Here is a 13337-nt window from a genome sequence, read left to right on the forward strand (position 1 = left end):
CCGGAAGTCGCGGCCGCAGCACAAGCCCACAGAGAGCTCTATGATACGCGCGCTGTCGAGGATAGGACGCGACACCCCCGGCAGCCGCGCATCAGACGGGGGACTGACAGGAAAAAGGCTCGACGGGGGAGCGCGTTGTAAGGTGAGTTTTTTGTTTTTTTTTAAACCTGCTTTCCGGGAGAGAGAGAAGGGGGCATCTATAAGGGGGATGGGGAGAAGAGGGCATCTATAAGGGGGATGGGGAGATGAGGGAATCTATAAGGAGGGGGGGGGAGAGGGGGACATCTATAAGGAAGGGGGGGAGAGGAGGGCATCTATAAGGAAGGAGGGGATAGGAGGGCATCTATAAGGAAGGGGGGGATAGGAGGGCATCTATAAGGAAGGCGGGGAGAGGGAGACATCTATAAGGAAGGGGGGAGAGGGGGACATCTATAAGGGAGGGAGAAGGGGGCATCTATAAGGGAGGGGGGAGAGAGGGCCATCTATAAGGAAGGGGGGGGAGAGGGGGACATCTATAAGGGAGGGAGAAGGGGGCATCTATAAGGGAGGGGGGAGAGGAGGGCATCTATAAGGGAGGGGGGAGAGAGGGCCATCTATAAGAAAGGGGGGGAGAGGGGGACATCTATAAGGAAGGGGGGAGAGGGACATCTATAAGGGGGGGCAACATAGGGGGAGAGGGGGCCATCTATAAGGGGACAACATAGGGGAGAGGAGCACAACATAGGGGAGAGGGATATTATAAAGGGACAACATTGGGGGAGAGGGGAACATCTATAAAGGGACAATATAGGGGGAGAGGGGGCCATCTATAAGAGGACAACATAGGAGGGGCCATCTATAGGGGGGCAACATAGGGGACCATCTATTAGGGGACAACATGGGGTGCATCTATAAGGGGGACAGCATGGGGGGCTTCTATAAGGGGGGCAACATAAGGGGGCTATTTATAAGGAGGGGCGACAGAGAGGAGGGCCATATAATAAAATGGGATCACATAGAGTCAGCCTTCCCACTAAATGAGGGTGTAAAGGGGCCAATGCAGATGTGCAGTATAGAGAGATTAGGATGGTGCCAGTGTGAGGAGACTAATATGTTTTTCTGGCAGATCCTGTGGATTTGTGGCTCGGAGAAGGAGATGGAGAAGAAAATGAAAAGGGAAGAACTCCGATCAGAGAAGACGTCCCCTGTAAGTCACCTGATATAACTGTACTGTAATTTATATGGTGTACAGGACCTGTGTAGAGCTGAGTGTGTTGATGGCGTAGTGGTCGATCAAGAGGGGGCGGGCGGGGGGGCCCCAATCAAAAGTTTGCTATGGGGCCCAGCCATTTCTAGTTACGCCCCTGCATACTGCATAAAGTATATCCACAGCATTGTTTCCCAAAGACCCCAGGACGCTAAGTTAGTCAACATGCAATTTGCAATTAAAGTGTACCTCTTGTTTGTAAAAACGTTTGACATGTCATAGAGAAATGTCAAAAGTTTTGATTGGTGTGGTTTTGAGTGTTCAGACCTGTACCGATCAGGTGAGTGAGCGAGGGAGAGGACCGTGCTGCAATGCATCCTCTCCCCAGTCCGTGTAAGAAAAAGAGTCAGCCTCTATAGACATTGCATTATGAGTCCGAACCATTTTCCTAAAACAGAACTGTAGCGCGGTCCTCTCCCCACTCACTCACCTGATCCATATGGGTCTGACTGCACACTCAGACCCGGATCGATCAAAACTTTTCATATGTCTCTATGACATGTTAAAAGTTTTCACAAATGACAGTGACACTTTAAGTCAGTTTGGTACCATCCACCTTTCCTGTGGATAGGGGACAAGTTAATTTTTCATGGACAACCTCTTTAAATATGTTTGCAAACACATTCATTTAGCAAATTTGTCTCCTTCTCTTGATATGTTGCTCTTCCCTCCCATTGTTGACAGCTCATTGTCTAGGTTAGAGACCACCACTCTGCTCTAAAAGCAGTGGTCTTGCTGGTGTATATATAGCTATAATGTAGAAGATGTATAAAGATACAGTGTAAATGTACTGTATAATATACTGTATATACACATGTATACTATATATATACACCCACCAGACCATTGTTTTTAGAGCATTGTGGTGGTCTGTAACAATGAGGTGTCAACAATGGGAGGGAAAGAGCAGCATATCAGGAGAAGGAGGGACATGCTCTGATTCTAAAGAACTCAAGGAGACAGCACTTAAAAGTGCTTTTATTCACACCCTTGTCATATTTCGGCTATACATAGAGGCCTTCCTCAAGCTATTGGGTATAGCTGAAATGTTGCAAGGGTGGGAATAAAAGCCACAGATTTTTTCACTTCTAAGTGCTGTCTGCTTCAAGGGGTAGTGCGGCGCTAAGAAATAATTCACAAAATAACACACATTACAAAGTTATACAACTTTGTAATGTATTTTATATCTGTGAACCGCCCCCTTCCCCGTGTTCCACCCCCCCCTCACGTGGACCCGGAAGTGTAGTGTACCATACATACCTGACGCTCGTCGTCCCCGACCCCGATCTTCTGTCAACGACGTAATCTTCGGGAGGCCGGCCGAATCGCAGCATAACTGTGCTCAGCCAATCGTGGCTGAGCAGCTGATGACGCGTCCGCGTGAATAATTTCTTAGCGCCGCACTACCCCTTTCAGTTCTTTGGATTCTCCGGACATTGTGGGAGATTTATCAAACATGGTGTAAAGTGAAACTGGCTCAATTCCACCTTTCATTCCTCACAGATGCTTTGGAAAATGAAAGGTGCAATCTGATTGGTTGCTAGGGGCAACTGAGCCAGTTCTATTTTGCACCATGTTTGATAAATCTCCGTCTTTGAGTCCAGTCTGGTGAGGTGAGCACTATCCTTACTGTTGTGGAGCTGCTTTCTGGCAGTGCTGTTATACCTCATATATGCTCTGATACCAAGACTTTATTATAATTTGGTTGTGTGGATTGATGTTCCATCAGCTCCTCAGATTTCAGGAGCCTCTCATCAGTGCTGTGATTCTGGATGAAAATTGGCTTATAGTGACATTACCTAGCTCCCCAGTTCACATTGAGCAAAATCGGTTCTCCGCCACGGAATCTCACCTGTCTCAGTGTCAAACAGCGTGTATATGGGAGAGCTCGCGCACCTCTCTAGTCAAAGAAATGACATGTCAATTGTATGAGCGGAGACTGGAGGAGAGCGGAGGAGAGCGGAGGCGCGCAAGCCCTCCCAGAGTCGGCGTTTGACACTGAGGCAGGCGGGAATTCTGTGGTGGAGAGCTCCACCGTGGAATTCCACCGAATTTGCTCAGTGTGAACTGGCCTTCAAGTTTAAAACATTTAGACATTTTTTTACATTTCCTGTGTAAACTTGCATCAATCCTATGTTACACCTATGTAAGGTTATGGCAACGTCTTTTTTAGGTGAAAAACGGACATTGTTTGTTTATGATGGCCATTATTAAGGGGGTTATCCTGCGCTGCAAAAACATGGCCACTTTCTTCCAGAGACAGCACCACTCTTGTCTCCAGTTTGGGTGAGGTCTTGCAACTTAAATGGCAAATGGAGCTTAATTGCAAGCCATACCTGAATTGGAGACAAGAGCCATGTTGTCTCTGGAAGAAAGTGGCCATGTTTTTGTAGCGCGGGATAACCCCTTTAACGATCATTAATAACGGCCATCATTACAAAAGAACTGCAGTTTTTCACCTAAAAAGATGTTGTGGAAACATAGCCTGCCATTGTTAACCTGTTAACCTTTTCCTTGCCTACAATAAACTTTGATATAACAAAAAAAAGCCATGTGGGTATGCCAATCCATAAGTCTACACAGACTCCCAGGTAACATCTGGTCACAGCATTTGTAGCACAAAAACAAAACAAAAACGCCATGCAGTGATTATAATGCTTTTATTTCCATTTTATATAAAAAAGCGTGACTCCTTTACCTCTTGCTGCTTCTGATGCATTTTATGCCAATACTTCACTTTAAGAATAATACATGACATGTAAACACAAAAAGAGACTACACCAGCCTTATACTATGGCTGCATTTACATGTCTTGTGTTCTGTCTGAAACACTGACGACACAGACGCTGAATGCAAGTCCTGGACTGTATCAACATCATGTCGGCAGCTGGAAAACTCTTTGAATTGCTGCAGCACTTTAATGACAGAGTCGCAGCGATTCAAAGAGTTTCCCCCCTGCTGCCATGATGTTAATACAGTCCAGGACTTGCATTCAATGTCTGTGTCGTCCGTGTTTCACAGACAGAACATGGGAAGTGTGAATTCAGCCTATGGGGTCTACATTTTAGTATCTATTAGCCAGTGAATGTATGTTAGACTTAACCAGATGAAAGTGTGCATTGTAAAACATACTGTATATTGATGTAGTTAAAGCAAATGAACCAGCAATACATACGTTTTACATTTTGCACATGGATAGAATGGCGCCGATGCTGCTGTCCTTTTTTTGAACCTCGGACCGGTTCCCGCGTACATCACCGTTCTATTCCCGAAAACTGGCCAGGGGTGAAGAACTGGAAGTGTTCTGGCCCGTCCCCAGTGGGAGGAAACCCCCTCCCCTCTATGATACGGCTCCATTGATTCTAATGGACCAGCGTCATAGAGGGGAGGGGGTTCCTCTCACTGGGGGCTGGCCAGCCCGCTTTTAGTTCTTCACCCCTGGGCGGTGCTGGGAAAAGAACAGCGCCATACGCGGGAACCAGGACGCGGTTAAAAACGGGCATTGGCTTCCCCACGTCGGTGCTATTCTATTCATATGCAAAACTTAAAGTGAATAGTACATTTGCTTTAACATGACAGATTATACATCCTGATTCAGTAATAGAATTGGGACATGTTACTGCAGTGTAAATGTGAATAAACTCTAGGCCAGGCTCATGGCTTATGTTTGCTATGTGGTTTCCACTTATATAGCTGCCTTATAGGAATATATTCAGCAGAAGTGATGGAAATCACATAACACACAGTGCATGAGCCCGGCCATAGACCACACTGACCACACAGCAGTTATCATGCCCCAACTAAGCCCCGCCCCCTGCAGGGAACACGGCAAAGTGACAGTTGGACATAGGTGAACATGGGGAAACATAACACAGTATTTATAGATCCCTATTCTACACATCCCATCAGCCCTGTCTAGTGTCCTATACATATACAGCCACCCTGGGGATCACCTGGGATATACTCCCTGCACTAACAATTATAGCCAACCCCTCACCTCTCCTAACTCTGTATTGGGTGATAGATTGTCACTTACATATTGCCGCTGTACTACTACATAATCCTCCATGTCCTCAGGGAACTGGTCCAGATTGATGTAGAACATCTTCGGCTCTTCTCCCGCCATAGTCGCAATTCACAAGTCTCTCAAAAACCACCTAAATATGTGAGAAGATGAAACATTACAAAATTATTGAAAATAGATGCAAAATAACGAAAAAAATAATGCGCCAATGAAGGAGCATACTTACAATCCAACTCCTCCGACTGAATCCTAGAATCCAGTTGAAACCGGTTATCACTGATAAGATCTTGTCACATCACTAATGCCAGGCAATGTTTTGTTTCAATAAAGTTTAAAAAAAAAAAAAAAGTAACTCACTGAGCAGCAACCCAAAGCTGTGCCATAAGTCTATTATTATTATTATTTGTCATTATTAGAGGGTCTCAGTAGAGACCTGGACGTGTATATACAGTTATATAGCAGTGTACACAGTACAGGACATGTATACACAGGGGCACACAGTATATATGATGGGTATATAGTATATACAGATGATAGTACAGGTGGGACACAGTATATATGATGGGTATATTGTATATACAGATGACACTACAGGGGCACACTCTATATATCATGGTTATATAGTATATACAGATGACAGTACAGAGGCACACAATTTATATGATGGATATATATTATATGACAGTATTAGGGCACACAGTATATATCAGGGGTACTCAACAACTTTTAGTGAAGGTCCACTTACCGGGGTCTATTGTCAGGTGAAGGTCCGAGCTGAACATCAGTAGGAAACGTGTTTTGTTACTTTGTCACAAACGTTCAACTATTTATATACAGAATTGCTGCTTATTAGCGGGAAAATTGGCATTTTTTTCTCTCTCACCAGGCCTTTGATATTAGGTACAAAGGGGGTGACTGCCCTGGTAGTATATAGCCCCCCTGTTGCTCCCCCAGTAGTGTATAGCCCCCCCTGTGCGCTCTCCTTCAGTAGTATATAGCCCCCTGTTGCTCCCCCAGTAGTATATAGCCCCCCTGTGCGCTCTCCCCCTGTAGTATATAGCCCCCTGTGAGCTCCCCCCAGTAGTATATAGCCTCCCCATGCGCTCTCCCCCTGTAGAATATAGCCCCCTGTGAGCTCCCCTCAGTAGTATATAGCCCCCCTGTGCGCTCTCCCCCTGTAGTATATAGCCCCCTGTGCGCTGTCCCCCAGTAGTATATAGCCCCCTGTGAGCTCCCCCCAGTAGTATATAGCCCCCCTGTGCTCTCCCCCTGTAGTATATAGCCCCCTGTGTGCTCCCCCCAGTAGTATATAGCCCCCGTGAGCTCCCCCCAAGTAGTATATAGCCCCCCTCCGAGCTCCCCCCTGTAGTATATAGCCCCCTGTGAGCTCCCCCTGTAGTATATAGCCCCCCCATGCGCTGTCCCCCTGTAGTATATAGCCCCCTGTGAGCTCCCCCCAGTAGTATATAGCGCCCCTGTGCTCTCCCCCCAGTAGTATATAGCCCTCCTTGTGCTTTCCCCCTGTAGTATATAGCCCCTGTGAGGTCCCCCCTGTAGTATATAACCCCCTGTGCGCTCCCCCCAGTAGTATATAGCCCCCTGTGAGGTCCCCCCTGTAGTATATAGCCCCCTGTGCGCTCCCCCCAGTAGTATATAGCCCCCTCAGTAGTATATAGCCCCCTGTGAGGTCACCCCTGTAGTATATAGTCCACCTGTGCGCTCTCCCCTTGTAGATGCCCCCCAGACAGAAAAAAAAATAACAAAAACAACTCACCTAGCACCTCGTTCCCCGCTGCGGCTGTCTTCGTCTCTTCCCGTTGGTCCGGCCCCCGGCTGATACGCGCTCTCTGGGGATGTCCCGGGGATTCCCCAGCAGAGCGCGCATCAGTGACCTCAGCGTACGCCGCCGGCCTGCACTTCCGGGAAGGACAGGCCGGCAGCGTACACTGAGGTCTGTGGTGCGCGCTCTGCTGGGGAATCCCCGGGACATCCCCAGAGAGCGCGTATCAGCCGGGGGCCGGACCGACAGTGCCCCCAGCCCCACAGGCGTACTGACATCTAAGGACAGTACGCCTATGGGGCGGGAGGCAGTGCGGTGGGGAGCGGGACGGACCGGATCCGGGGCGGTTAGGAGGTCTGACCAGGGGTCCGGTCAGCTGGCCTCCGGGGTCCGGGTTCGGACCGCGGTCCGCCAGTTGAGGACCCCTGGTATATATGATGGGTATATAGTATATACAGATGACAGTACTAGGGCACACAGTATATATGATGAGTATATAGTATATTATATAAACACAGTACATATAATGCATATACAGTGGATACCTGGCAGTAGAGCCACTACAGGGACACACAGTATATACCATGGGCATACAGTATATTATATTTGGTGTATGTGAAGTGTTAAAAGCAGCTTTTTCCCATAGAAAAAACAGGGTGGGCAGTAAAGGTGCAAAGAAGAAATTGTTCTTTTCTTTAGCCGTACTATGAGCTATTCTGCAGAAAGTTAATAAAGGACACAGTCATATTTCTATTAGTCTAATAAGTTATTTACTACATGTTCTATGGCACTGTACATGGCGCCGGGGGCTAACCCATACCAGTACGGGGGTTAGCAATATAAAAATGAACAGCGCTCCATAGTGTAGAAATCAGGCAGAAGGGCATCAGGAAAAAAAGAGAAAATGGAGATTTTCACCTGATGGCAGTGGCGTAGCTACCATAGAGGCAGGGTAGGCAGTTGCTATGGGGCCCGTGCAGGAGGGGGGCCTGGGGGAGAAGGTAAGAGCGTGTGTCCTTCTGCTTAACCCCTCATGTACTGCAGTGTGTAAGTGACCCAATGTTTACTTACATGCTGCAAAACAAAGAAAGGGTTAACAAGCAGAAGACAAAGATCTCTGCTTCACTGCACTGATAACCTCCGACCTCTGTTCTTTGTGTTTTGTGCGTAGGGGAGGGGGCCCTTAAAAATGTTTTTCTATGGGGCCCTGTGAATCCAAGCTACGCCCCTGCCTGGTGGTGTTGTGCAAAATACAAGGCACTACACTTGACCACAGCAGGCAAATGAACTGCAGCCACTCCCAGGCAACCACAACGGGATAGTAACAGCAACAGAATCCTCCACTCCACAACTGGGTCCAATGGGCGCAGGTCCAAGTAAAAAAGCAAGGCAAAATAGAGTATAAAAAAATGTATTAAAAAACGACACAAGGCGTTTCAGGATCGCACCAATCCCTTTCTCAAGTGTCTGACTGGGGGTACGAGGGTTAGGGGATGGCAGTGGCGCTCTGACTTGCCAGGCGGGGGGTGGGGATGCTCAGGGTGTGTGTGTTAAGGGATGGCGGGGGCGCGCTCTGACATGCCTGGGGGACTTTTATATACACAGCACTGATCTCCCATTGAGATCAATGCTGTGTATATAATAGATCCATCAGATTGGTGCTCTATTATAATGGTCTGCAGCAGACCATCTACATAGATTGCCGAGCTGGGATCAGCGTCATTCCGACGCCGAGCCCCGGCCAGACCATTAGAACGGATCTCCCCTCTGCGATCACGTCCAGGGGGGGGGGGGGAATCCCCCACTAGACACCAGGCAGAGGGGGCACAGATACTATACAAATGCAGCTGTGAGCCAAAACCAAAACAACAAAGAGTTAATTTACAGCTACATCACAGGACTATCTCCTCTGACAGTCAGCACTGACCTCTATGACCTCTGAATACAGCTTTAATGGAGCTCCCGGCTGTGTAATCGTTTGTTCTCTGCTGCTGACTAATCTCCCTCCTCCCCCTCCCCTCTCCATGGAACAGACAGGGCCCGACTGTGTAAAAGTCGAGTCAAGATTTCCTGATAATTAGCAGTGGATGAGAGAGAGAAGGGGGGGGGGGCTGGGGAAAGTCTTTTTGAATGCAGATAATGGCATATTTGCCTAATAAACCTAATTACAAAATTTCTTAATATCGCCTGGACTATTGATTTCTGCAAAAAAATAAAAAAATAAAAATGAAACAACAGTGACACTTTAAGTGTACAATCACAAGTATTGTATCCACTGTGGATATGCTCTTTAGAGTTAAACGATTTGAACGTGGCACGATCGTGGTGTTTAAAGCGACTCTGTACTCACAATCTGACCCCCCTAAACCACTTGTACCTTCAGATAGCTGCTTTTAATCCAAGATTTGTCCTGGGGTCCGTTCGGCAGGTGATGCAGGTATTGTCCTAAAAAAACAACTTTTAAACTTGCAGCCCTGTGGGGTGGCCTAGAGTGTCTGTGCATTAGGTTTGTCCCTCCTCATCATTAGGAAAGCTCTAGGCAGTTATTCTCCTATTCATCAGCTGTCTGAGCACTGCACATGTGTTAGATCATTAAGGCACCAGTTTTTAGACAAGTGAGGAAAAGAAATTCTGCCAGGGGCTTCCTAATGGTGAAGAGGTCCGGGAGGAGGGACGGAGGAGTGGTGCAAGGTTAGGGTATAGACACTCTAGGCCACGCCAATTTGACACAGGGCTGTTTTTTTAGGACAATAATTGCATCACCTGCCGAACCAACCCCAGGACAGAACTTGTAATAAAAGCAGCTATCTGATGGTACAAGCGGTTTGGGGTTGGCAGATTGTGGGTGCAGAGTCGCTTTAAGTGTAAGTGACAAGAGCAGCTTCTGTCACTTACTGATCATGCAGTGTAATTGCGGGGCTCCCGAACAGTTCTATAGGCTCCTGAATAGTTCTCTAGGCTCCCGAACAGTTCTCTAGTTCCCGACAGGCTCTATGTACACAACGCCTATAACACTGATCAATGCTATGCTACAGCATAGCATTGACCAGTGTATGCAATCCAATGATTGCATGTAATAGTCCAAAGTTAAAAGTTTATTTATTGTTCTGTAGAATCTGCCATTTTTGGCAACAGAAACGCCTCTTAAAAGCCCTATTACACAAAGCGATTATCGGCCGTATTTGGACGATTATCGGCCTTTACAGCCAATAATCGCTTTGTGTAATAAAAGGCAGCGATCATCTAACATGAGCGATGACGGCTGATCGTTAACTTTCAATGCCTTTCAACATGTTGAAAGGCAAATGACAAGGATAGCGACGATCTGCTGCCATCGCACCACATAATAAGAGCAGCAGCAGCAGACCAACGCTATCTCCTCTGGCCTATCCCCAGATGATCTAAAGATTTTCCGGGGAGCCCCTCCCGCACTTACCCGCTTGCTGTTGGTGTGTGTAATAGTGCCGGCAGTGAGTGGGGAATGAGCACTGATCTGACAGGTCCGCGCTCTCTTGCTCCTGCTGATCAGTGCGCATAATAGGGATTCAAACCAGTTGATATATTTCTTGTGTCTCACACAGTAAGGTACAAGGCAATTCTCTTTGCTACCAGCAATGTTATAACCTTGGATACAGTGAGTTGACCTGTGTGAGCGGCTTCTGATGCAGATCCTGATGGTCAGGAGTCCCTGCTAGTCACAGAACATTTCCAGTACTTGCCTCCTCCATGTGATCATCCTGCTATGTCCTTATCTGCACATCCACAGAGTTGGGCAGGGTTAAAGGCCTAAGGCCCCCTTCACACATCCGGAAAAACCACCCGGATTTCCAGACTCATAGACTTTCATTAGTCACGGACACCCTTCCGGATTTTTCCGGAAGGGTGTCCGTTCCAGAAAATAGATCTGGAAAATATAGGACATGTCCTATTTTTGTCCGGAATTCCGGCCCGGACACCTCCATAGAAGTCTATGGATGCGCCAGAATCACGGGCACTTTCCTGATGTGCATAAGGAAAGTGCCCAGGATTCCGGATTGGTTAAGAGGCCTCTGGCACCCCCGCACACCATTCTGCCGGGCACCAGCAACCTCAGCACGCCTCTCTGCACGCCTTGCTCGCGCTGCTCTCACCCGCAAATGCAAGCTGTGACCATCCAGTTTGCAGAAATACATCTCCCAAAATGTCCTATTTTTTCTTCTGGTCAGGAAATCCTGAAGGTTTTTCCTAATGGTTTCCTGATGGTTTCCTGATGGTAAAATCGGATAACTGTCAGGAAATCCTGATACTTTCCTGATGACATTTGAGGCCTCCTGATCAGGATTTCCTTTAGGATTTCCTGATGAGAAAAAAAAGTGTTTTCAATACGGTCTATTATGCTAAGAAGTACCCACATCGCCCCTAGTGTACTGTGCCACCATCTCCCCCTCGTGTGCCGTGCGCCCTTACCCTATCGTGTGCCACCGTGTCCCCCTCATGTGCCGTGCCACCGTGTCCCCCTCATGTGCCGTGCCACTTTGTCCCCCTTCATGTGCTGTGCCACCCTCATGTGCCATGCCACTGTGTCACCCTAATGTGCCGTGCCACTGTGTTCCCCTCATGTACCGTGGCTACAGTGTCTCCCTCATGTGCTGTGCCACCGTGTCCCCCTCATGCGCCGTGCCACTTTGTCCCCCTCATGTGCTGTGCCACCCTCATGTGCCATGCCACTGTGTCACCCAAATGTGCCGTGCCACCGTGTTCCCCTCATGTGCCATGCCACCGTGTCACCCTCATGTGCCATGCCACTGTGTCACCCTAATGTGCCGTGCCACTGTGTCTCCCTCATGTGCTGTGCCACCGTGTCCCCCTCATGTACCGTGCCACTGTGTCTCCCTCCTGTGCTGTGCCACCGTGTCCCCCTCATGTGCCGTGCCACCTTCTAATCTGTTGCAGAACTACAACTTCCACTATGAACTGCCAATAGGACATGATGGGAGATGTAGTTCTGCAACCTGGATGGCCACAGGTTGCCGAACTACAAATTCCATCATTACCTGTCGGCAGGGCATAATGGGAGTCGTATTTTTGCCATCTGCGAACATCCACTAAAGAAATACAACTCCCATCATGCCTTGCTGACCGGCTTGATGGGAGTTGTAGTCCTGCAACCCTATGGATATAGGAGTCCCGAGGGCCGATCAGCACTGCGGGGAAGTTAAATGGGGTTGGGCAGCGGGTCAGCTCCCAGGGATCGGGGCAGCACCAGGTCCAGGCAGGGTGCCAATCCGGAACTCTGGACGCTTTCCTGATGTGCATCAGGAAAGCGTCCAGTTTTTCGGCGCTCCCATAGAGTTCTATGGGGGCGTCTGTGCCGGAATTCCGGACAAAAATAGGACAGGATCTAAAAAATCCTGACCTATTTTCCGGAACGGACACGTTTCAGGAAAAATCCTGAAGGGTGTCTGTGAGAAATGCACCTCTATGGGTCCGGAAATCCGTAGAGATTTCCTGATAAGAAATCCGGGTGAAGGGGGCTGAATCTAAAGGCTTTGTTTGGTGTTATGCCCCTTTCTTCCATGAGTGATTAAAAGAATGAATAGATGAAATGTGTAGGGATTATTTAGTATAGCTCAGAAAGAGGGGGCCTCTGAGCAGTCAGCGTCTCTAGTGGTGGTGATCACAATGGTAAAGCTGCGCTTCAGCTGTCCAGGCATGATGGGAATTGTAGTTTTGCAACAGCTGGAGGGCCGAAGGTTCCCTACTTTACAGAGAGTGCTGAGGTGGAGGAGTCCCACATGCAAAATTGGAGTCGCTGTGCTTGGTCAGCTGATACAGTGTAAGCCAATACAGAAAAGGCGAGCTTACATCAGCATCACGTCATCTCTTACCACAACACCTTCACCAGCATCCGCTTCCAAGCAGAGTAAGGATTCCACAGCTCGCCCCCGCTTGAAGCCGCATGCATCTCCACTGGTCCCATAGGCTTCATTCTATGGTTTGGCAGATTCCGCCCATAGAATGAACCCGCTCATTAAAAATCCGCGGCGGGTGATCTGCCAGGATTCTGTAGTGTGGACATAACCAAACATATGTTCTGTCGTCTTCACTCAAAGGGAAGTGATCACATCCAGTACACGTGTGCATATACATACTGATGTATTTGTACAATATTCACTACATTACAGGTATAAGGATATAATGCTTCACAGCTCCCTAGTGCCCATTTATAGAACTGATGTGCTCAGAGCTGTTAAAGGGGTAATGCGGCGCTAAACAATTATTCACAAAATAACACACATTACTAAGTT

The sequence above is a fragment of the Dendropsophus ebraccatus genome, chromosome 15 (genome assembly GCF_027789765.1).
Source record: "Dendropsophus ebraccatus isolate aDenEbr1 chromosome 15, aDenEbr1.pat, whole genome shotgun sequence".
Classification (NCBI taxonomy): domain Eukaryota; kingdom Metazoa; phylum Chordata; class Amphibia; order Anura; family Hylidae; genus Dendropsophus; species Dendropsophus ebraccatus.